The sequence below is a fragment of the Hevea brasiliensis genome, chromosome 1, assembly GCF_030052815.1.
Source record: "Hevea brasiliensis isolate MT/VB/25A 57/8 chromosome 1, ASM3005281v1, whole genome shotgun sequence".
NCBI lineage: Eukaryota > Viridiplantae > Streptophyta > Magnoliopsida > Malpighiales > Euphorbiaceae > Hevea > Hevea brasiliensis.
In genome coordinates, this window is record NC_079493.1 from 85,270,200 (window position 1) to 85,297,336 (window position 27,137).

Sequence of the window (27,137 nt, forward strand, 5' to 3'; positions counted from 1 at the left end):
ACAGATCATCAATGCGAGGCAATGGATATCTGTTCTTTATTGTCACCTTATTCAACTGTCGGTAGTCAATACATAAGCGGAGAGTACCATTCTTCTTCTTAACAAACAACACTGGTGCTCCCCAAGGTGACACACTAGGGCGGATGAAGCCCTTTTCAAGTAATTCTTGCAACTGTATCTTCAACTCCTTCAACTCTGCTGGTGCCATTCTGTATGGCTTTATGGAGATTGGATCCACACCAGGCATAACATTAATTTCAAACTGCACTTCTCTTTCCGGAGGTAATCCTGGCAATTCATCAGGAAAGACATCTGGAAAGTCATATACTGTAGGGATGTCCTTCAATGCTGGACTCCCCACTTGGGTGTCTACCACATGTGCCAAATATGCTTCACACCCCTTTCTGATCATTTTTCTGGCTAGTGCAGCCGAAATGATGTTTGATGGCAATAACTGCCTCTCCCCATGTATTACCACATCATTGTACTGAGGAAGGCCAAAAGTGACTGTCTTGACCTGATCCAATCATGGCATGATGCCTAGCTAACCAATCCATGCCCAAGATGATATCATAATCTCTGAAGGGCATTTCAATGAGATCAAACAGGAAAGTGTGTCCTTGGATCACCAAAGGACAATCTCTATACATTCTATTAACCCTGACTTCCTGTCCTAGTGGACTTGTTACTAGCACCTCAAAGTCCATTTTTGTACATGGAACAACAATGCAATCTATGATGCTAGCACTCACAAAAGAATGGGTAGAACCCGGGTCAAATAACACAAACACATCTTGATTAAAAGTTGAGAAGGTACCAGCCACAACATTAGATGTCTCGGCCTCTTCCCTCTGTCTCATTGCATACATTCTGATTGGAGCACTGTCTTGCTCTGATTGTTTCACTGTGCCTTGGCTGCCTGCTGGGCTACCTCTACCCCTGCCTCTACCTTTGCTGGGTGGTTGTGAACTTCTAGTGACAGGGCTCTGAACTGACCCTTCTGCAGTAGTAGGAGGTGGTCCAACTCTGCGACTACTGGTGCAATCCTTGGCAAAGTGTCCTGTGCCTCCACAGTTATAATAGGCTCCAATAGCCTTATAGCATATCCCACCATAATTTTTTCCACAAGTTTCACATTGGCGGGGAGGGTAGGAACTTCTGGTACTCTGCTGACTAGATACCGGAGGTCTCTGTCCTGAATATCTTCCCCTACCAGATTTCTTGCCACCTCTGCCATGTCCCCCATGGTTCATCCTCTTCCCAGTATGACCACTGGAACTCTGTTCTACTGACTTTCCTTCTTTATCTGTCTTCTCTGATTTCTTTTTCTCAGGAGCAGTCTCAATCTCAATTCTTTCCAACTCTAAAGCTTGAGAAATAAGTTCAGAAAAGTTAGTGTGTTTGAAGCCGACTACTTGTACTCTGATACTGGGCTTCAAGCCAGTTTCAAACCTCTTGCATCTCTCCCTGCTGGTAGAGAGTAGACTCACTGCATAATGGCTAAGGCGGGAAAATTCCCTTTCATACTCGACTGATCGCCTTTGTTTGGACTTAGGAACTCTTGCAACTTCTGGTCTACATAAGCATCAGGGACATATTTCTGTCTGAATTCCCTGAGAAAGTTATTCCAGGTCAGCACTACAGGTTCTACCAGACTGTGGGGAATGGTTTTCCACTAATCATAAGCATCCCCCTGTAACAAAGACACTGAGTATTCAAATCTGAGCTCTTCCGTGTAATGCAATTTCTTGAATACCCTGTCCATCCTCTCTAACCATTGTTCAGCTTCTAGAGGATCTACTGTCCCCTTAAACTCTGTAGCCCCATACTTCATCAATTTATCATACTGCCTAGTAGGAGACTGTGGTTGTACCACTGGTGTCTGTATTGGGACTTGAGTAGGTACATTGCCAGCCATTTGTTGGAACATTGCAGCCATCTGCTGAGCGAACTCGTGAGGAAGCTGCTGATGCTGCGGTGGTGGTCTTCTTGAACCACGACATTGTGTAGGCACAGGGCATCCTTGCACCTCAGCCTCAATAGATTGATCTACTGAACGATCACCCTCTTCCATAGTCAATGCGAGGATTTTAGATCTCCTGAACAAATAACACAAGGAGATTTCCTCCCGTTAGTGCATATTTATAATGTAATGTACCGTATATATCAAACAATGATATTGAGTAGTTGTACTATGAAGAAAGAATATTCAAATAACAGGTGAAAACAAAATTTAAAAACTTTGCTCTGATTCCACCAAAACATGTCACACCTTACCCCTCTGTAAGGCATAACATGATCCCGTAGTATACCTAATGAATTACCAACTCCGTCTACTGATAATCCATTAAATACACTACAAGGGATTTTAAAAACTTTTCTTACTTCTTTTACGGTGGTGAGCACTATTTACAGGTGTTAAAAACCTTTTTGAACTGAAGTGATAGAACTAACATATTTGAATTATTTGGAATTTCTATAAAAATTTTGGCAGAGTGCCATCTGTATTTTGGATAAAACAGTTCTTCAGAAAACCTGTAAAAAGCACTTCAATAAATTTCCAAATCTCAACTTCAACATTTTTCTCAACACAACATATTTCTCAAGTCAAATTCACAGTAATTTTTCAAAGACTGAGATAAAGAAAATATAATACAATTTTTACAAGCCAAAATAACTCATAATTATTTTACAACTTCAATGTACAATTTTTATTTACAACTGCTCAAAACCAACAACAATATGTACATATAGTGAACATACATTACATTACAAAATACAAAATATTGGTATACTCATTACACCCGGTAGTCTCTCGTTGGAGGTACTAGCAGCCTAGTCTGCTGCCCTGTCTGTCTGTCTACCTGCGACAGCAATAAAAAGCTATCGCTGAGACAATGTCTCAGTGGTGCACAACATTAACCAAATACAATTTAAATCACAATTCATAAATCATATAAATAGTGATACTTAAAACCATAGTTAAATTTAAGACAATAATGTCATAAGAAATTTAACATAATATTACAATAAATCTCAGTAATCAAAACATAGCTAAATTCAAAAGACAGTGAATGTCAATAAGAATTTAAACTCATTTTACAATCTTACAATATGCATCAATAAATCACACACAGCTTTAATCATGTTCCCAAGTTCAATTCATCCCAAAAGCCGATGGCTAATGAGGTATTCAATTCATCCCAAAAGTCAATGACTAATGAGGAATAACATAGCTAGCTAGCAAAAATATGAGTACTCATTCTATTCGTCCTCAACAGGCACACACCTCAACACTTCAGCCAGAGAGGGAATTCAATTCATCCCACTAGACAAGCTAGCGAGGAATACAATCAATGTACATGATAGCTGTGGTTTCAAACCAATTACAGTGCTTTTCAATCAATAAGTATCCATCAAATATCATTCAAACAATTTTTCACAATTTCACAACTTAAAACAATAATATGCAAATAGTCATAATTTATTTCAATTGAAAATAATTCAAAAGAAATAGTTGTTGTGCACAAACCTCTGATAACTGTCTCTCGGTCTGGACTCAGTGTTTTCTTCCCTTTTGCTGAGTCTTTGGTAACTGAGAAACATAATTTGAAGTGTTTCAGTACTAAATTAAATTGTCTCTAACGATAATGTTCGATAAGTAATTCACTGAAGGCTATTATTTGCTCAATCACCTAATATACCGACCCTCGATGCGTTTTAGGTAAATTAGGTTTTAGTGTCATTAATATGTCACATTCGATAGGGTTTTAGGGTTGGTACGTTTTACCAAACTCATTTCCTTGTTTAGTGCATTTTCTTGCAATTTGCTGGATTCCGGGATACTAGTTTGACCTAGCCGGACGACCTAGTTCCCTCGATTTTCGGGTTTCCGTTAAAACTACAAACTTGTAGATCTATGTCTTGTGGAACGCGGGGCAAAATTTTAGGTCAATCCGAGTTAAGTAGACCAAGTTATGGTCATTATACTATTGCTGGTCAAATGGCATCAAATTAGGTCAATTTTAGGTCAATTTGGTCAACTTTGGTTCGGCTAGTTTTTGGACCCGAACTTGTGCAAGCTGTTTGACTTGCTTATGGTCATTTTTGGGTTTTGGTGTCTTCATAAGACTTGTAGGTATGGGTCTTAACTATTCATGGTTAAAATTTAAGGTCAATTGGACTTTTTTTGAGTGAGTTATGGCCTAAACACTAACTGCTGCCCAATTGGTCAGTTTTCAGGTTTCAATTCCACTTAATCCGAATTGGTCATTTTTCATGTCACCTTGGAAGCAGAATTTTGGTATGCTTTCTCAATGAAAGTTGGCACATTTTGTGCCTAGTTTCACCTCCAATTGGTCTCATACCAATTGAAGTTACACATTTAAAGTTATAGGCTAAAATGCATACTGCCCTTAATTACCTTGCTTAAACATACCTCAATTACACACTTACATTACTATATGTCCACTTCCGTTACCAATTCTGCTTTGGTTCATTACCAAAACCATATTCCACTTTACATTAACATCACTTTGGGCAGATTACAAACATCCTTAATACACCAATTAACACTCACATTTACAAAGTCTAAGTACAATCACATATACACCTAACATTACAAATTCTTACATACACTTTACACAATCACTCTATATACATATCCATCAATCCTCAATGTCAATATTCTGCCAATACCTTCATGAACACATACATTTATCCAAGAGCTCCAAGGCTGCTGAAAATGTTCCTCAATACCAAAGTATCATACAATTCATCAATTTCCATCCCAAGTGCAGAATTCACCATATACATATGGAATAATTTACTAGGACATTAAATCACCATAACCAACATAATTTCTCATCAATTATATGCACAAATATTTCATCAAATACATAACCCCATGGCTGTCCAAAATGGACATCTCAATAACTCTTCAAACTTGAAAATTTTCTTCACAGAACCAACACCCATAACATGAACACAAAGTTTAACAAAGCAATCTTCCAAAATACAAACTTACCTTATGGTTGGAACTTGCCAAACCTTGATTAAACTTCTTGATTTTGGTATCAAGCTCTTCCTTATGATGTGTAGACAATTTTTAATGAAGCTATCTAAGTGATTGGAGTTGAAATGGAGGAGTGGATCAAGCTTGAAGGCCAACGGCAATGGAGGTCTTTTGGTTCTTCAATTCGGCAAGGCTTGGTGATTTGGAGAAGATGAAGTTTCTGATGGTGTAATGGAAGTACACCTGCCCCACTTTGTTTTTATTTTATTCCCTTAGTGGCCCACTCACTCAATTAATCATATAATATGTTAAATTCCCACTTATTCCACATTAAACCCTTAATTCTTGCTATTTACTTTAGGTACCACCAAATTAATATTTCATTTTATTTTCTAAGTGTAATATTATTTATTTTTAATGGAAATTTAGGTCAAAAGACAATTCGGGATGTCAAATGACCATAATGCCCCTGTTCGGGTTGCATTCCCGATTTTTCGGTAACACCGGGTTTTGTCTGTTTTTCGATTTCTCACTTTTCTTTGTACTAATTATTTAATTTTTCTTTGATCTTACTAATGATATTTATTCTTCAATAAGGGTCTATTTAAGTCCTAAAAATGTTTTCCAGGGTTCCCCACAGTCCAGGGCTAGTCAACGGTCCACGCCGTGACTTCCCGATGCAGTCCCCCATCGCTAGGGTTCTCGGCTCGCTCAACTTGGTAACATTCCTTTGCTATTATTTTTCCTTTGTTTTTCTTGTATTTTCTTTTCTTGTATTTCATTATTTTATGTCTTCTCACTCATATCGAAGTGTAATTCTAGGCATCCTTGCTGTCCAGACAACACTGGTCACCGGAGCAGCAGAACGCACTACCGAACTTGGGGGTGTTACATGGGAAATGAGGTGTAGAAATATCCAAGTCAGCAGAGTCATTCACGTTTTGGCTAGTCTGCTTAGGGTACTGCTTACCCTAAGTAGCTTCTTCAAAAAATTTCGGCCTGTGGTTGCACTGTCTGCTTAGGGTTAAGTAGACCCTCAGCAAATCTTGGCAGACTTAGAGTAAAATGAACTTTTCTGGTCATGCTTGACTTTCAGCTTAACTTGTGCTGCACCTTAAGCACTGTCGCTTACCCTAAGCAGGATCTTAAGCAATTTTCGGCAGGTTTTGGAGTCAAAGCTTGAATATGTAGGATTTAAGCCGTGCTTGACTTTCAACTTGAACAGGCTTAAGGTTAAACTTATATGACATACCCTAAACAACATCATAAGCAAAGTCTCAAGCAAATTTCGGCTAACTTGCTCTTTTAAGGCTTGATTTCTTCAACTTTCCTCCATGCTTTAAGAACTCCAAATTTCTTCAAATCACTTCCTAATGCACTTATTGATCCTTAATTTGCCACAAAAACCTATCAAAGATAACAAAATTACAAAAATCAAATATAAAATATCTAAAGTTAATAAATAAGCCAAAATAAAGCTAAAAACATAAAATATACTAAAATATATGGGCAAAATGGATGCAAAACTACCCTAAAATATCTATATGAAATGAGTGTAACAAATTCCCCCAAACTCAAACCTTTGCTTGTCCTCAAGCAAATTAAAAACAATTAATGCAATTTCGGGTACCTTACCTTAAATTTATGAAAATTACTTATCCAAGCTCTAAAGCTTACTTTTAGCCACCAACAAACCATATATCCATTTTCAAGGTATAAAGAATTCAATCCTTACCAAAGTTATCACCGCTTAGCCTTGGGTCAATTATCTATATCATCAAGCCCAAACTAGTCAATCACAAAGAATTAACATGCCTAAATAGACTATAGAGTAATCCATAAACTAAAGTGTCTCAAATAATGATGGAAGTTGTCGACACCATATTTTGGCCGATCCCTAGAATCAATAAAAAATTCTTTTTTGAACAGCTAATCACGTTTCCAGTCCCTCTTTGATAGGCGGTCACATTTCCGATCTCTCCTCACAGAGAATTGAATCAATGCTAAGTCCTCACATTCATTAAAGCCTCGCCGATCTCTCAAAATCATTTTACCGACCTCTCAAACCCGATGTCGGATTCCCGGACCTGTCAAGAATATTCCTGATCTCTGTTGATAAATGAAATGAACTGGCACTAGATCTTTTCCTACCAGTTTTATTGCCGACCTCCTTTCCGAAAGTTTAAGAGCTAAAGTTTTGGTTCGATTCCGATCTTAAGTGTTCGAGTTAAATTTTCAGTCAAGTTCCGTTCAGCATTTCTCCCCTACCGATCTCATGTTTAAAGTGCTTTCCGATCTCTCATACTTAGATTAATAATCACATTTAGTTTTTGTTTTGCTGTGCTCATACAATCAAATACTCAGACAAACAATGGTTTAAAATTTTCCGATCACAATCATTCATTGAACAAAAGGCATTTCATTTCATGTCATAATTTGTACAAGTTATTCGGCTGGGGGATCACTCCCTCTCTCCCCCTCACCTTCGGCTTCATCCTCACTGTCTTCATCATTGTCCTCAGGAGCCACGTCTGCCATCCAAGAAAAGTCTTCTTCTGGGTAACGCTCCTGGAGTGCGGCCAAGAGATCCTTGTGAGCCTTCACATAGGCCTCGGCTATTCCGTCACCATCTCCTCATCCCTCCTTAAGCTCCTTGTCTTTCTCCTTAAGCTCCTTATCCTTCGCCTCAAGTTCCTCTATAAGTTGAGCGACTGAGCGGCCGTTGGCGTGAAGCACTGACTTCCTTAAGAGCACGGTCCCTCTCATCCAAAGCACGATTCTGTTCGGCCAACCGGTCTTCATGGAGCTTTGACCGTCCCTCGACTTGAGATATATAATCCCGAGCGGATGAGAGTTGGGATCGGAGGGAATCCACCTCCTGATTCTTCTTCACGATCTCCTTACCCAGCGCTGAATCCTTTCGGATCATGGTGCGGTTCACGGACACTCCACGTTTAAGCTCATGGTCCGAGTCAATGTGTCGTCGAGACCATGCAGGATAACTGTCCCAATCCTCCGGAAAGAAGATGGTAGACCCCAGGACTTTGGCGAAATCAGAGTTCTCCTTGACAGTCCGATTATTCCTCAAGCAGTCGATCAGTACTTGAGCGCCCCGAGAAGAGGTCCTCCCAGAAGCTTGAGTAGGCCCCCCTTCCCTGCTTGGAACAACTGCAAGAGTCGGAGGCTGCTCCTCCGATCTAGGAGGAGATCGGGTAGCTTCAGTGGTCGGCGGACCCGAAGGTTGGGGAGGATCACTTTGTATCTCCCCGGGTTCGTGACCGGGTGTTTGAAGTCGTTCCAAACGCTTTATCTCCTTTATCTTCCGGGAGATCTCTCTTTCCTTCTTTCGCTTCCTAGAACCATCACCACCCGCCATACCTGCACAAAGAAAAGGTTAGTGAGATCACTAAGGTCGTGAGAATTGAGATATAGAAAATACCGATGCCGAGGTTAGAGAGCGGAAGTTCGCGGTCTTGGCCAGTGAGCAGCTGAACAGTCCAATGGTGCAGCTCGGCAGTCACCGAATCCAAACAAGAATACTTTTTAGTGGCAGCCTCACTCTTCAGATCCATCACTATCAAACTTTCCTCTTCGCTCAGGGTAATATGGTTCGGAAGCAAGGGTCCCTGGTACCACCAGCTGCGGGGGAAGTCCTCAAAGCGGCTCGGATCTTTGCTCCTCACAATGAAGAAACGATTCTTCCAGTTCTTAAGAGACGAGGGCAGATCGGAAAAGAGCCCGCAATTAGGCTTCGCCTGAAAGAACCAGTGGTCATCGTCCTTTCGGTGAGTTAGCCGGTGCAGCTTGGCGAACACTTTAGCCGTAGGTCTGATTCCCTTAGCTCGGCATAGACCTCGGAAAGCTACCAAGATCCGCCACGAGTTGGGGTGAATTTGAACAATGGATGCTCGGTGAAGTTTTAGGACTTCCTTATAGAAATCGTCTAGAGGGAACCTCAGACCGGCCTTTAACTGTTCCTCATACACCATAACCCTGTCGTTCTCTTCAAAGAAGTGATCGACACGAAGGTCGCCATGGCACTTGATTAGCTCGAACGAATCAGGACAAATATTGTATTCTTGAACAAACGACTGCAGAGCGGATTCTCGAAGAAGCGGAAGCTCGTCTATGGGAAGGTCTCTCTCCTTGAAGAAGGCGCGTGCGCCTTAATGGTACGACCATACGACTGGAAGCGAGGACCCTAAGGGGTCCAGGTTGCGCGCTTGGCCCGACTGCCTCTTCTTCATCAGACGATGACCAAGAGAACTCAATGGAAGGAGGGCTCGCCGCTCTCTGACCTTCGGCACCGCTCATTTTCAAGGAAAAAAAATAAAGAACTTAAACTAAAAAGAGGATTAAAGCCTTTACCGGAGTCTGATCGGCGTCGAGCGGAAAAAATGAGAGAACTTGAAGTTGTGAGCGAGGGGATTGAAAATGGAATGAGAGAACAACTGGCTAACCCTCCCCTATTTATACTAGTCCGAGCATTTAATGCTCGCGAGGTTCTAGGCGGCGCATCGATTGGTGAGACTCGACAGCTGTTCTGACACTTCTCTCAAATATCCGAATGTTCAGAGATCGGTTAATTGGAGATCGGCATAATAAGTTAAATATTTTGAATAAAGGATCAGTTAAGTGTCATTCAGGTAAAGAACCAGATCGGATAAACACAGTAGAGATCGGAAAATAATCAATGCAAAAATAAGATGATAACCGACAAAATAAAGTCTTTATTACATCATTTGGGCGATCTCTAGGGATCGGATTACAATAAAGGTCTAGCTACATCATGTGGCCGATCTCTAGAGATCTGATTACATTGAAAAATTACATCATTTGGACGATCTCTAGAGACCGGTGAAAAATCCTATCTGAAGAGGCTGATCTAAGGATCAGTTTATAACTGATCCCAAGGATACTCCCAGGAGATCCATGGATCAGTTTATAACTAATCCCAAGGATACTCCCAGGTGATCTAAGGATCAGTTTATAACTGATCCCAAGGATATTGCCGACCGGAAGCTTAATCCGCTGTCGGAACACCCAATGTGGATCAGAATCGGAACACTCAATGTGATGAGAAGCGAATGAACTCGATTGAGCAACTTCGAGATCGGTACAACCAAGCCCGCAATACGGATCGGTCAAATCCAGTTCTCTCACCATCGTCGATTAGGACCATCCAATCACCGGATCGTAAATTTTGATCGAGAATAGGGAATTCCATCGGAAGAGGATCAAAACCACGATTGTGGCGGAACTTTCCGAGCAGCTAGAACCAAGAAACAAGGAGAAAGAGAAAAATCGAATGAAGGAAATGCCACTATCAACGAGGGTATATATAGGGAAAATGGGCATTTAATCTTTGGCGGAAAAGCAGCGGGCGCTTGAAAATCGAGATGTAATTAATGCTTGGACCGAATCGGTGATCAAGGGATAAAAGAGATCGGAGATAGGAGATCGGCATGAGAGATCGGAATAGGAGCTAGGGGAGGATCGGAAGACAAAAAGAATAAGACAAATTCCAATAACCGTCGTCGAGAATCGAGCCGAGGTAGTTAAAGCGTTGCGACGAGATCTCCACCATACGCCTAAGAATCGCACTTAATCTTGACAGTGCGAGGTATGTCATGTGATCCTGTACATCCCAATCTCCACCGTTGATCTCACTTGTAAGGATGAATCCGGAACCCTTGGATCAAAAGAGAAGCGACAATACCGGCGTTTTCACTCTCGCCCTCGGATCATTCGGACAAGAGGATTCAAGACCGTCGGATTAAAAGAGGAAAAGGACAAATATTTTGAGAAGCGATCTCGACCATTCGTTTTGATTCTCTTTAATTCCTAAACATCCGATCATGTACTTCAAAATCTTGACCCTCCATCTCCCTCAAAATGAATCACGACCCTTCATGGGAGCACGATTCCTATAAATACTGCATGAAAAAGCTGTTCGGGGGCGAAAAGGGCGGACAAAAAAATATAGGCAAGAGGTTGCTATTATCGTGGAGGAACTCGAAACTTCATTCAGTTTGTTACTCTGCTTTGTTTTGTAGTGATTAAAAATACTTTTGAAACTAGTTTTGAGTGTTTTCTTGAAAAAGATTTTGAATATTGGAACTCTACATTTCCGGTTTGTTCATTATCTGGTCATACTCTCATCATCTCTGCTTTCCTTTCCTCTGTTCAAGCTCAACTTCCTTTCACTGGTTCTTACAGGTTACCTTTTAGCTAAAGCATCTCTCGGTTTCACGATAGACATCAACTCTCGGTGATCAATCCGCCATCACTGTTTACCACTTCACGATTATTTCAATATATTTGGCTCCTCACGGTAAGAGTTCACACTCATTTACGTTTGTTTCTGCACTTCCTTTGTTCTTCATACATGCAACTTTCTTCAAGGGTATTTTGTACAAGAGAACCCAGAGAAAATATTGTTATAAGAGTTCATGTTCTTGTTTTATTAAGTGTCTACGTTTATTTCCGCATTTTCCTTGTTCTTCTTACATCTAGACCATTTCTGCACAAGCAATCCCAAAGAAAGTCACTCTCAAATCATTTTTTTAGTGATCGGTTCATTTTATTGATCTCGTCATTTACGAAAACCAGTTTTCTAACTCTTTGTAGTATGTAAATGGTTGGGTAAGCGTAGGTAGCTGCAACTTAGAGGTCTCCTTTTAAAGAGGACTGAATAACACGTCGGGAAGATAGCCGAACTATTAGGCGGCGTAAGCGACAATTCGACAAAGATGTCATGAAATGGAATAAGACCAAAGTAAGCGAAAGCAGTGGATCGGTCATTAATAGATATTGGTAAAATGACTACCTGAAAAGGTCAGTGAATCAAGTCTATTTTTACCCGTTCAGCCACAGGGTATACATAAAGCTTTTCCCCGGCATTTTTTATGGTCAGATTTCTTAGTTTTATGTTCTTAAGACACGTAGCTTTGGTTAAATTTTTAAAGGTCGGAAAAGTCTTTGTCAGAGTCTCATCAAAATAGAAGGGTCGGAAGAGTCCTTATCCTATCCTTGCCTAAAAGTTTTAAGTCAACTCTTAAAGGAGATCGGAGGAGGGTTCTTATCAGGTCTCCTTCAAAATTTTGATAAACATTAAGTAGGGATCGGAAGAGAGTTCTTATCAGGTCTCAACTCAAAACATTAACGAATAACTCTAAAGGAGATCGGAGGAGGGTTCTTATCAGGTCTCCTCTCAAAATTACAATAAATAACTTAAAAGAGATCGGAGGAGGATTCTTATCAGGTCTCCTTCAAAATTTTAATAAACATTAAATAGGGATCGGAGGAGAGTTCTTATCAGGTCTCAACCTCAAATTTTAATAAACATTAAAAAAGATCGTAGGAGAGTTCTTATCTGGTATCATCCTCAAAACTTCAAATAAATAAATTAAAAGAGACAGGAGGAGGGTTCTTATCCGGTCTCCCCTCAAAATTTTAATGATCAACTTAAAAAAAAAGATAGGAGGAGAGTTCTTATCAGATTCTCACACCGTTCACTAAGGTTGTCTCATTTACTTATGTATCAGGTGATCCAAATTTAGTGAAAAATCAAACATTCCTTCTACCAAAAGGATTAACATTGCCGCCTAAGCCCTTCTAATTAATTTGTAAAGGGCTGAGAATTAAATCTACTTACCCTTATTAAGGGACGAGGTGGGGTGCCTAACACCTTCCCCACCCGTTTACGGACCCCGAACTTAGAATCTCTGTTTTGAAGTGGTTTCATTTTTAATTTAACTTCTCAAATGGTTTTCTTTAGTTTCCCTCAAAACTAAGGTGGCGACTCCTCACTCTTTCCCACTTCGGTGAGTGATCGTCCGGGCGACCGCAAAATCCCATTGCGACAGCTTGGCGACTCCGCTGGGGACACTAGGGACCCAACCCCAGTCTAGAGGTCCAAAAGTAGGCTTAATTTTTGTCCGATCAAATTATATTTAGAGGGGCTCACTTGGCGATGTCTTATATGCTAATTATTATTGCTACTAACTATTTTGTTTTGCCTGTTCTATCTCCTACAGTGCTCTTCATTTCAAAGAAAAAGGAAAAGAAAAAAATGGAAAAATAAAATCCCCCTGAATTGGGAAGAGGTAAAAGTGTCCCTTCACACACTGAACACTTACACAATATCCTCACCCACTATGGTCCTAACCCGGGCTTTCTTACCATTTTAGGAAAGTAGGAGGGGTCATGTAGCGGTGCAGTGGGTTTTACCCGTTAGTATCAGTGAAGGCTTGCTCAAATTGAAACTCGTTCTATTTAACGTGATAACAGTGGAATTTTCCGACAATATCATGGGGGTAGAATGGGGCTCTCTTGTTCTGATGAGGGGCAATTTGGGAACTGTGGCTATTAGAAAAATTAGATCTGAGCTAAACCGTCACGATAGTTGAAAGCGTAGTAAACTACCTTATAAGATAGAACTAATCCAAATAGGTAGCGCTTACCCGGTATCAGGAGTCTCCCTATTATAGGACAAAAAGGGACATGTTTACTCTTACCTTGCTCTCTTTTGATTTCCTTTCGTTCATTTTGTGAGGGTAATCTTGATTTATACTGAAACTCCGACTCATTTTCCTTCTTTGATAAATGTGTACGTGTCACCCTGTCAACAGTATGATTCAAAATTACCCTAATTTGTCTTACTAACGAATCTTCTCGCAGGCATTACCAAACCAAGAGTTTGTAGAAGGATAGGCATCATTTTTATCATGGCATCCTCGAGTCAGTCGGCAGAAAAGGTTCAGAATGCTAAACTTTAGTGCAGATCGGCTCATAGTCCGGTACCCTCCCAAAATGATGCTTTCGAGGCGCCTGCTAGCTCGCTACCTTCACTGGATCTGGACAAAATAGAGGTCAAAATGAACAACCTCGAGGGTATGTCTAATAGATGGAGGTTGCTTCCCGACCAGGTCAAAATGCGTTTGAAGAAATGCGGAAGGATTGCAACCTTAATGCAAGTCAAGGTCCAAATCCTGCATTAAAAGCCATGTTGACGGTTTGGAATCCTAAATGCAGTGTTCTCTTTCAATGACATTGATCGGCCCCGCTATGGAGGAATATCGGGCATTCTTTGGGGATCCCATACTCATTGCGAGAATCGGATCTACTTACACCTCGAGCATAGGCGGACACAGAAGCGGTTGGCACATATGTTGGTTCTCCCGGAAGAAGTGAAGTCGAGCGATCAAAGGAACACGCATGGATGGTATTGGGCGTACCTTGAGAAGCGGTTAGATCATTACCTCCAAGAGAAGCGGTGGGATCAAGCTTCCATGGCACTCGCCTTGGGAATCTATGGTGCGATCCTGTTCCGGGGCCATTGGGGATCATCACTAGCGATGCGATGGAGGTATTTTGGGCGATAGAAAGGCGAGGATCAATCCGTCTGGCAATCCTTGCGAAACCTTGTTAACCTAACTACTGCGGACAACGGGAAAGGGTCCATTAAGTGTTGCTCTCGGTTATTATACCTCTGGACTATCGGTCACATGTGTCTGTGGAGACAAAAGGATTGACTTGGTACCTTGACCAGCCTCCCATTGAGAAGATGATCCGGTTAGTGATCGGTTCGAAGAATGAAAAAGCGATGGCGAGAGCGGATTACGAGTTTCAATAGCCATGATTCTTGTTGGAGGAAGGCGTGGGCGTCAAGCCAACCCGTCTTGATTAGTACAGAGGTATTGATCGGTGTCCCTAATTGGAATAAGGGTATACAAGTTACACTCCGGCCAGTAATGAGGCGGTTTGGCTCAACACGATCCATGATCAACATTAAAGAATACCACCAAGGTCACTTCTACCATGAGCTCAAGGAAGAAGAAGGGTTGAAAATGGCTCGCAAGTCACGGGAAAACATCACTCTAATGGAGAGATCACCCAAAGGCGAGTGCCTCGGGCGATTACCTTAAATGGAGAGGCGATAGGGACCAAGCGCTCTACCATAGAATTCAGGGCGACAACCCTCGCCAAGACGCCCTATTAGAGGCGGTGATAATCGCTGGTTGACTCGCTACAAAGGCAAACACCAAGAACTCACAGTGCAGAACGAATGAAACAATTGGAGGACCAACAGAAACTTAAGAGAAGGGTAAGAAAGCTCAAGGAAGAGGCAAGGGCCGAAAGAATAGGGGTCGAAGAGCAAGAGTCTGATGGGAAAAAGAAAGAAACTCTCTCAAGTGAGGTCAAAGAAATGAAAGGGCGAATAGTAAGCAGGAAAGGATGAAGTACCAAGAGGTACTCGTTGAAGAGTATAAGCAGGAAAACAAGAAGAAGAAGCTTGAATTAAAAGCAGGCACTCCTCATCAACGACATCTTGAAAGAGTGTGCTAAAGAAAGGAAAGAGAAAGAGAAACAAGCTGCCCTCTATCAAGGACTGAAAGAAAATGTGGACCAGTTGGAGAAGATGATAGCACAGGGAAAAAAGGAACTATTACCTGAATCCGAGTATGCTCTGAAAGTGTTCGACCCCGCCAAGCAAGAAGAAAGGTTATATGAGTATCTCAGAAAATGTCATCTTATTATAAAGAATCTTCCAGAGCCTAGGCCAATGTAAAAAATACGATGTGCAAATTACTCAGTTAATGAAGTGATTTTTGAACCATTGTTCAGCAAAATTTGTGAATGAATAGTATGACTCCCGTAGGAACTTCCTCGCTAGGGTTATGTGAAAAATCGAAATGCGCTATATGGACAGGTATCATAAATGCGCATTCAATCCCGTCATTCACGGTCAGACTATCGAACGATGCCATGATAAAGTTGAGGCGATTATCCTTTTGCAGACTCCAACCTGGCTCTCAAATGCCACTGTATCCTTCGTCCGGACAAGGGCTTTTAGTTTCTTTGCAAAACTCAAATTCATTTAAATTTTTTTTTTTATCCCTCACAGGAAATCAATATTGATTCAAACAAGGCAAGTCTGACCAAGCACACGATCCAACCCAAGCGAGTGTACTTAACAAGATCTCGAACGAGGAAGATAATGGAAAATCAGGAGCAAGTACAGAACCTACGAGGCGGGTCTCAGAGTTGAAAGATCGACTTTACGAAATTATGAGACTAATGAAGGAAATGTCTCGAGAACAAACCTACTTGAACCTAGCCCACCATTACCTCCTCGCCCCTACGACAAATGATCCTCAACAAGCTTCAACCTCTTTTACCTTTCGGTCTCCCATTCGGACGACAATCACTGTCAATCCGGTGACCATAAATAATGACCCACCTTTTTCCTATTACCGGCCGTCTCAAATGCGAGCCTCACCATTCAATCCCGATCCCTCCGGTTTACTCCACCCCTCGGCTCGGTTGGAGGAATGTATCATGCGGTGGAAGGAGAACATAGGGCGAGAGAAAGCGAGAAACTATACGCCTAGAAGAAAGATTGAGAGCAATAGAAGGGTTGAACATGTATGGCTCGATCGATGTGTAAATCCTTGAGATTGGTGCGATGTGGTGGTACCACCCAAATTCAAGATTCTGATTTCGACAAATACAGTGAAACTCGGATCCGCATCCACACGGCAACCTACATTGCCAAAATGCGCCTTAACAGAAGGCGATAGACTTCTCATTCACTTCTTTCACGAGAGCCTCTCGGAGCGGCTACGAGATGGTGCATACAATTGGGCGAGAGCAAGCTGCACTCTGGAAGGACTTAGCGATACCTTTCTTAAGCGGTACAAATTCAATTGTGATGCGGCACCCACAAGGAGGGACCTCGAACACAGTGCAGAAAGGCCGGGAAGGTTTTAAGCGGTATGCCCAACGATGGAGGAGAAAGGCTGCGAAGTATATCCTCCGGTGTTGACAATGAACTCTGCTCCTATTCATTGAAACATTGAAGGCTCCTACTTCAACTTTGATGATTGGAAATACCTCCAACAGTTTCTTAGATATCATCCAAGCGGTGAGAGAATTGAAGCTAATCGAGAATAGGAAGGCTACGAGAGTTGGTGAGAACCACGTGAAAAGGCGCCAATTTTGGCAAGAAAAGGAGAGTGATGTGCATTCCATCACTAGGCAGAATAATTTTCCCCAATTCCCCCAAAATAACTAGGCCATATCCTCCCTCTCATGGCCCAACTATCCGAACATCCCACCCCCTTTCCCTAATTATTCACAACCACGCCCACAATCGCCCCACTGCAAATTTCCAACCAAGACCACCTCCTCCTCCCGGCTCAACCACGGCCACCACAAAATAACCCAAGACCTCCAAGGAATCTGATCCACCTTCCCCTCCCTCTCGGTGAAATATCCGATACCTTGTCGGTATAAACCAAATCGTACCAGTCCCTTTGGACCCAATCCGGTAGCCATATCCCGGGTGGTATGATGCCTTGCCGGTGTGAGTACCATGGAGGGCACAAGGGCATTCAGCCGACAAGCTGCGGGGCACTCGGAGGAGAGTGCACGCTTTAATCCGAGCAGGTGGTTGAAGATTGAGGAATGGTTCCCTCCCCAATGTCACCTCAAATCCACTTTGCCCAACCATAATGCGGGTAGTGGTGTAAATATGATTGAGTCTAAGGAGAGGGATCAACACTGAAGTGGATAAGCTGGTTCCTTACTTTGAGAGATTTTGCCATAGCAATGAGGAAGGTTATCTTTCCCCTCGGTAGCGGGAGGCGAGGAGGATCTGGGTGTCCTTATCACGGAGGCGGTGACCACAGTGCGAGATTATGAGGGTTCGGGCAAAGAGTCGGAACTTATTGTCTTTTAAGGTTTTGAGATGTCAGAAGAGGTCAAAGACGGAAGGGGAAGTGAACACCACAAGATCAGCCAGAATACCTCTACCTCCAAACCCAGAATCACCTTCTCACCCCCGGTAGCCTCACCGCCGTGCAGTTATCCGAACTCCACCTCAGCTCCCCATCACCAACACTCATGCTGTCCCTTGGAACTACTATTTCCAAGTTTTTACTCAGGGAGCGTCAAGCAGCACATCCGCTCCTAGCCTGGCCTCGCCTCCGGCACCACCAAAACCATGTTTTGCTCCTCACGAGCATTTCGGGATGACTTATGATGGACCTACCAGGCAACATCACTCCCCAAACCAGTTCTCGGCCCGTTATTGCAACAAGATCCTCTCCACTGAACAAGAAGTCGAGTTTATAACTCGAAGTGGAAGGTGTTCTGAGAACGAAGAAAGAGAGAAGAGGAAAGGAAAGTAAAAATGGGAGAGTCGTCAAAAAACACGGAAGAGGAGGTTGAGAAAGCGAGGAAGCGAGCACATTGAGCATAGAGAAGAGGAGGAGGCTGCTTGCTCCAAATAATGAAAGCAGTGAGTATGGCGTAGTGGGCGGTTGAGAAAACCCCGCGAATATCACTTTGTTATCATTGATCACGAGCTCGGAAGTCCACGACAAGCCTTACAAAGAATCTGGATCAAGCCTTTGTGAACCAGACATTACTCAAGGCGGTTTGAGAAAATAGTAGGACAAATCCAGGCATCCAGCTCTGTAGCCTTGTCTGAAGAAGAGGTAGATCCCGCAGGCTTAGGGCACAATAAAGCTCTGCATATAACGGTGAAATGTAAAGGCTGTATAGTAGCCAAGGTCCTCATCGATAACGGATCGACCCTCAATGTCTTGCCTAGCGCTACCTTGGCTAGATTGCGGTTGACCAATCGGACATACGTCAAAGTGCTATGGTGGTGAGAGCTTTTGTGAACAAGGAGAGAGGTCTTTGGGGACATTGACTTGCCAATCAGTCGGTGCATGTACTTTCAATATCACGTTTCAAGTGATGAACATTGGCCAGCTTACACTATGTTGTTGGGGAGGCCGTGGATCCATTGCGAATCTTTGTTCCTTCGACTTTGCACGAGAAGATCAAATACATTAAGGCGGCAAAATCATCACGGTGAGGCGAAGAGGCCATCTTGGTCACCAAGCCGCAATCACTCCCTTATGTGGAAGCGGTAGGAGTCATTGGAAAGTTCTTTCCGGGCCCTTGAATTGCAAGATCTTTGGGAAGGAGGGGCCATGGCTATGGTGGCCAAAGTAATGTCAAGAAGCGGGTATGAAGAGGGTAAAGGCCTAGGCGCCACATTACAAGGGATTGTCGAGCCTATCTGGCCATTCGGAAGATAGGCCGTTGTGGTTTGGGGTATGAGGAGGATGCCCTCGTGGATGGGCGATTACGGATGAGAAAAATGCTTGGGATCGGAGATTTGACGGAAGATGGGAAAGGTGAAAGTAGTCCGAGAATCACGGAAATCTTCACTAAACCGGTCATTCAACATCCGGCAAGTCTGGAAGAATCACGATGATCCATCCATAGATGTCATCCAAGCTGGATTCCTTGTATGAGGCCCTAGTTTCGCCAATGGTGAAGAAGCGGGAGCTTGACAAGCTGGACAACGGAGGATATCCACGTACTCAATCTCGAGTAAAGTACCTCTGGTTATCTACACTTGATCACTTTGTCCATGGTGACAAGTGTAATACTGTAAATGGACCTTTTCTTATGGCATTAATATTAATGAATTAATAGCGCATTTTTAATCCAATACTCTTTTTCTTTCCTTTTTAATTCCATCCTTATAACATGTTCTATTCTTTATTCCTTCAGGACAATTCATCAATTAACACCTAATAATCCAATAGACTCGAAATCCCTCAGTTAATTTTGAAATCCCCATAGCTGCCATTACTTCAAGTGATTACGAGGAAGACCTTACGGAGGAAAGCAATGAAAAGATGAACCCTCCCTCGTGCCTTGTGAAAATGAAAGCGCACAATAAACTTAGGCACGGAAGAAGTAAAAGGGAACTTAAGGTAGTGGAGAGTGAGGAATTGGGAGATATGATCGGTCTGCTTAAGGAATTTCTCGACGTGTTCTCTTGGAGCTATGATGACATGGTCGGTTTGGACCCTCAGATAGTAACGCACAAAATTCCCTTGATCCCGGGGACAATCCCGGTAAAACAAAAGTTAAGGAGAATGAATCCCGACACACTGCTTAAGGTTCGGGATGAAGTCAAGCGATATGGCGCGGGTTCTTAGAAGTGGTCAAATACCCCCAATGGGTGGCTAACGTCGTCCCGGTAATGAAGATAGACGGTAGAGTAAGGGTGTGCGTTGACTACAGGGATCTTTATAAAGCTAGTTTGAAAGACTATTTCCCTCTCACCCACATTGTTGTGCTATTTTACAATGCGGCGGGTTTGGGCAGATGTTCGTGTATCGATGGGGCATCAGGGTACAATCAGATCCCAATGGGCGAGGAAGACAAGGATAAAGCGCTTTTATCACCCAATGGGAGTGATACGCTGCTCGGGTCATGCCATTCGGGTTGAAGAATGCCGGGGCTACTTACGGTAGCGCAATGGTCACATTATTCCACGATATGATGCATAAAGAAGTGGAGGTGTAGGTGGATGATATGATCATCAAATCCGGGAGAGAGAGCCACGTTCGGGTGATAAGGAGGGTGTTTGAAAGGCTCGGAAATACCGATTGAAGTGAACCTGCTAAGTGCATATTCGGAGCTAGATCGGAAAATTGTTGGGATTCATAGTAGCGAGAAAGGGATAGAAGTGGACCGGACAAAGTTCGAGCTATTCAAGAAATGCCGTCCCCAAAAGCGAGAAAGGGAGGTGCGTGATTTTAGGAAAGTTGAACTACATTTGAGGTTTATTTCTAATCTCCTTTGCCAAAGTGAGCCTATTTTGATTACTCGGAAGAACAACCCTACCCAATGGGATTCGGATTGTCAAAAGGCTTTCGAGACAATCAAGCGATTTGTCAAATCCACGATATTGGTCCCACATGTGGCGGGAAGGCCTTTAATCTGTACTGGCGGTCCAACGAGAATTCTATGGGGTGTGTTTTGGGGCGACATGATAATTCGGCGAAAAGAGAGGCCATTTATTACACGAGCAAGAAGTTCAATGATTGTGAGTCAAGGTACTCCTTCTTAGAAAAGACTTGCTGTGGCGTTAGCATGAATGACAAATCGCCTCAAGCACTATATGTTGAATCACAAGACATGGCTTATCTCCGGGATGGATCCTATCCGATCGTATTTGAAAGCCCATTCGTGCGGGAAGGATAGCCAAGTGGCGGTTATACTCTCCCAATACGACATAGTCTACATGACCAAAGCGGTGAAAGGTAGCGTGATTGCGACCTTCTAGCGAGAAAACCCTATCGAGATTATGAAGCTCACGAATTTGAGTTCCACGATGAACATATTAATGAGGTAGCTGCAAAGAAGGCGAGCCAACCGATGTATGGGAAATGTATTTTGATGGGCGATCAATTTATCGGAAATGGAATCGGGTGTACTAGTATCCGGACGGAAAACATTTCCGATATTGCTAAATTGGGGTTTATTTGTACCAACAATGTCATGAGTATGAAGCTTGTGTAATGGGTCTACATGCCGCTATAGAGATGAAAATCAGAAAGTTGGAGGTGTCACGGAGACTCGGCTCGATAATCTATCAAGTCAAGGGAGAGTGGCAAACTAAGGATCCCAAGTTGATCCCATATCGAAGTACTTACTGGGTGATCAAGGAATTGAAGAAATCTCTTTCACTCATCGAGTAGAGACAAGAATCAATTTCTTGATGCCTTAGCTACTCTAGCTGTTATGGCTCAAATCGAAGAAGAGGCGGATGTTTGACGTTGAAGATTAAGGTAAGGGATGAGCGACCTATTGCTTCATGATTGAAGAAGAGCGACGGAAAGCCTTGGTATCATGACATCACAGGTCTCTTGTAGAACCAGAGAATTCCCTTCAGGGGCAAGCAAAAATGAAAAGAAGATGATTCGGAGGTTAGCATTAGGGTACTTTCCCAGTGGAGAAACCCTATACAAGAGGAGCCCCAACGGAGAATTGTTGAGATGTGTAGATGCAAAGGAAGCAAAGAGAATCCTCTTTGAAACTCATGAGGGAAATTGTGCCACTCACGCCAATGGACACATGATGGCGAAGCAAATCATGCGACGTGGGTATTTTTGGATCACAATGGAAAAGGATTGCATCAGTATTTAGGAAGTGCCACAAGTGTCGATTCTGTGATCAGATAAATGTGCCACCTCACAAGCTGTTCAATCTCGTCTCACCGTGGCCTTTTTGCAATGTGGGGCATAGATGTGATTGGTCCCATCAATCCCAAGGCATCCAATGGGCGCAGATTCATCCTTGTAGCCATCGACTATTTCTCCAAGTGGGTCGGCGACATCCTATGCTCACATCACGCTTGAACACGTTTCTCAAATTCTTGAAGCAATATCATCTGCGGCATGGTCTCGAATGAAATTGTCGCGATAATGCCAAGAACTTGAATGGTCAGAAGATTCGGGAATTATGTGACCAATACAAAATCCGACACCTCAATTCCTCCCCATACCGTCCCAGGATGAATGGAGCGGTGGAAGGCGCAAACAAAAACCTCAAGAGAATAATCAGGAAAATGACGGTCACATATAGGGATTGGCATGATATGCTTCCCTACGCTCTTCACGCATACCGGACTTAGTAAGAACCTCGGCCAGGGACAACTCCATACTCAGCGGTCTACGGGATGGAAGCGGTATTGCCCATTGAAGTTGAAATTCCGTCCTAAGGATTACGAAGGAATCGGGGTTGATAGTCGAGAATGGATCGATCAAGGTTGGATCGGCTAAACTTCTTTGGATGAGAAGAGGTTAACGCTGACATGTCACGGGCAATTATACGGAGGAGAATGGCCCGAGCATTTGATAAAAATGTCGCCCAGGAATTCCAACAGGGACTTAGTTACGAAGAAAGTCTTTGAACCAAAAGCGATCCTCGGGGCAAGTGGTCACCAACATACGAGGGACCCTATGCGGTTAAGAAGACATTTTCCGGAGGAGCCTTGATCTTGACCCGCATGGACGGTGAAGAATTCCCGAGACCAGTCAATGCCGACACTGTCAAGAGATACTATGCATAAAAAGGGGAAAGGATGAAAACCCGAAAGGGCGTCCAAAAAAAAAAAAAAAAAAAAAAAAAAAAAAAAAACCTAATTGGGGTGAAAACCCAAAAGGGCGTCCCAAGAACCGAAATGGAGAAGAGGGCATGAAACCACGGGTAGAGAAGAGATCGTTACGGCATGAGGCTTCAGAGGACTCGAAATAATGGCAGTTAAAAGACTTCAAAAACTAACCATAAGGAATATGTGAGATCTAACCTTATGCCCTTTTCCTTTGAAAGTTTATCTTCGACCATAATAAAGTTATACTTTATTCCTTCTGCTCTTATTTTTCTGCCTACTCACTTTTTACTATCCTTTCTCTTTGTTTAAGTGTGCTATTAATTAGTTAAATTTTTGCCATAAGATTTGAATCTGGAAAATTGGTAACCTCACGTACTTTGCTATGAGATTTGCAGGGAATGACATCCTAAAAAAAAAAAAAAAAAAAAAAAAAAAAAAAAAAAAAAAAAAATAAGGGTTAAAACCCGAAAGGGCGCTTGTGGTCAAATGGAATAAAAATAAGTGAAAACCCGAAAGGGCGCACAGTCAAATGGACTAAAAGAAAGTGAAAACCATGAGCGCTTTCAGAAGAATAAGAAGAAAGTCGGGAGCGGAAAAGGGTCATCAGAAAGAATGAGATCATAGGTCGAGTCTTGCAACTCCTCCTCCATTAATCGTCGCCTTCGTTATCTTGTTAAGTACACTTCTTGGGGAAAGAACTTCATGTGTCGAGTTAGACTACTTGTAAGTTGATTTTAATTTCCTGCAATTTAAATTTCTGCTATCAACCTCTGGTTCCTTGATCCAAGTTGATTTTAATTTCCTGCAATTTAAATTTCTGTGATCAACCTCTGGATCCTTGATCCAAGTTGATTTTAATTTCCTGCAATTCCACCATCAACCTCTGGATCCTTGATCCAAGTTGATTTTAATTTCCTGCAATTCCACCATCAACCTCTGGTTCCTTGATCTAAGTTGATTTTAATTTCCTGCAATTTAAATTTCTGTGATCAACCTCTGGATCCTTGATCCAAGTTGATTTTAATTTCCTGCAATTCCACCATCAACCTCTGGATCCTTGATCCAAGTTGATTTTAATTTCCTGCAATTCCACCATCAACCTCTGGTTCCTTGATCTAAGTTGATTTTAATTTCCTGCAATTTACATTTCTGCTATCAACCTCTGGTTCCTTGATCTAAGTTGATTTTAATTTCATGCAATCTACATTATCTGGTTTTAAATTTCATGCAATTTACATTTCTGTTATCAACCTCTGGTTCCTTGATCCAAGTTGATTTTAATTTCCTGCAATTTAAATTTCTGCTATCAACCTCTGGTTCCTTGATCCAAGTTGATTTTAATTTCCTGCAATTTACATTTCCACCATCAACCTCTGGATCCTTGATCCAAGTTGATTTTAATTTCCTGCAATTTAAATTTCTACCATCAACCTCTGGATCCTTGATCCAAGTTGATTTTAATTTCCTGCAATTTAAATTTCTGCTATCAACCTCTGGATCCTTGATCCAAGTTGATTTTAATTTCCTGCAATTCCACCATCAACCTCTGGATCCTTGATCCAAGTTGATTTTAATTTCCTGCAATTTAAATTTCTGCTATCAACCTCTGGATCCTTGATCCAAGTTGATTTTAATTTCCTTCTATTCAACCATCAACCTCTGGATCCTTGATCCAAGTTGATTTTAATTTCTGCAATTTAAATTTACGCTATCAACCTCTGGTTCCTTGATCCAAGTTGATTTTAATTTCTGCAATTTAAATTTACGCTATCAACCTCTGGATCCTTGATCCAAGTTGATTTTAATTTCCTGCAATTTAAATTTCTGCTATCAACCTCTGGTTCCTTGATCCAAGTTGATTTTAATTTCCTGCAATTTAAATTTCTGCTATCAACCTCTGGATCCTTGATCCAAGTTAATTTTAATTTCCTGCAATTTAAATTTCTGCTATCAACCTCTGGTTCCTTGATCCAAGTTGATTTTAATTGCCTGCAATTTAAATTTCTGCTATCAACCTCTGGATCCTTGATCCAAGTTGATTTTAATTTCCTGCAATTCCACCATCAACCTCTGGATCCTTGATCCAAGTTGATTTTAATGTCATGCAATTTACATTCCTGTTATCAACCTCTGGTTTCTAGATCCAAGTTGATTTTAATTTTCTAGGTCATTAACTTAGGTGTGCTTTAGTTCCCTAATTTCAAATACCTAATCGTCCAAAATATGAGTCGGAATCTTTACATAATTCCTATACGGAAATTTTTCCTTTAATTGAAATTATGTAAAGAGAGCATTGTCGACACCATATTTTGGCGATCCTAGAATCAATAAAAATTCTTTTTGAGCAGCTAATCACGTTTCAGTCCCTCTTTGATAGGCGGTCACATTTAGATCTCTCCTCACAGAATTGAATCAATGCTAAGTCCTCACATTCATTAAAGCCTCGCCGATCTCTCAAAATCATTTACCGACCTCTCAAACCCGATGTCGGATTCGGACTGTCAAGAATATTCACGATCTCTGTTGATAAATGAAATGAGCGGCACTAGATCTTTTCCTACAGGTTTATTGCCGACCTCCTTTCAGAAAGTTTAAGAGCTAAAGTTTTGGTTCGATTCGATCTTAAGTGTTCGAGTTAAATTTTGATCAAGTTCCGTTCGGCATTTCTCCCCTAGATCTCATGTTTAAAGTGCTTTCCGATCTCTCATACTTAGATTAATAATCACATTTAGTTTTTGTTTCTTTGTGCTCATACAATCAAATACTCGGACAAACAATGGTTTAAAATTTTCCGATCACAATCATTCATTGAACAAAAGGCATTTCATTTCATGTCATAATTTGTACAAGTTATTGGTGAGGATCACCCCGGCTGATCTATTTGGATCACTCCTCTCTCCCCTCACCTTCGGCTTCATCCTCCTTTGTCTTCATCATTGTCCTCGGGAGCCACGTCGCCATCCAAGAAAAGTCTTCTTACAGGTACGCTCTGGAGTGCGGCCAAGAGATCCTTGTGAGCCTTCACATAGGCCTCGGCTATTCCGTCACCATCTCCTCATCCCTCTCCTTAAGCTCCTTGTCTTTCTCCTTAAGCTCCTTATCCTTCGCCTCAAGTTCCTCTATAAGTTGGCGACACAGGCAACCGTTGGCGTGAAGCACTGGACTTCCTTAAGAGCACGGTCCCTCTCATCAAAGCACGATTACGTTCGGCCAACCGGTCTTCATGGAGCTTTGCCGTCCCTCGACTTGAGATATATAATCCCGGCGGATGAGAGTTGGGATCGGAGGAATCCACCTCTGATTCTTCTTCGATCTCCTTACCCGGTATTGAATCCTTTCCGGATCATGGTGCAGTTCACGGACACTCCACGTTTAAGCTCATGGTCGAGTCAATATGTCGTCGAGACCATGCAGGATAACTGTCCGATCCTCGGAAGAAGATGGTAGACCCGGGACTTTGGCGAAATCGAGTTCTCCTTGTGATCCGATTATTCCTCAAGCGATCGATCGGTGCTTGGCGCCAGAAGAGGTCCTCCCGAAGCTTGAGTAGGCCCCCTTCCTGCTTGGAACAAGCTGCAGAGTCGGAGGCTGCTCCTCCGATCTAGGAGGAGATCGGGTAACCGGTGGTCGGCGGACCGAAGGTTGGGAGGATCACTTTGTATCTCCCGGGTTCGTGGCCAAGGCGTTTGAAGTCGTTCGAGCGCTTTATCTCCTTTATCTTAGGAGATCTCTCTCTCCTTCTTTCACTTCCTAGAACCATCACCACCCGCCATACTGCACAAAGAAAAGGTTAGTGAGATCACTAAGGTCGTGAGAATTGAGATATAGAAAATACCGTCCGAGGTTAGAGAGCGGAAGTTCGCGGTCTTGGCGATGGCGGTGAGCAGTCCAATGGTGCGGCTCGGCGATCACGAATCAAACAAGAATACTTTTTAGTGGCAGCCTCACTCTTGAGATCCATCACTATCAAACTTTCCTCTTCGCTCGAGGGTAATATGGTTGGAAGCAAGGGTCCTGGTACCACCAGTGCGGGGAAGTCCTCAAAGCGGCTCGGATCTTTGCTCCTCACAATGAAGAAAGCGATTCTTCCAGTTCTTAAGAGGCGAGGCGGATCGGAAAGAGCCGCAT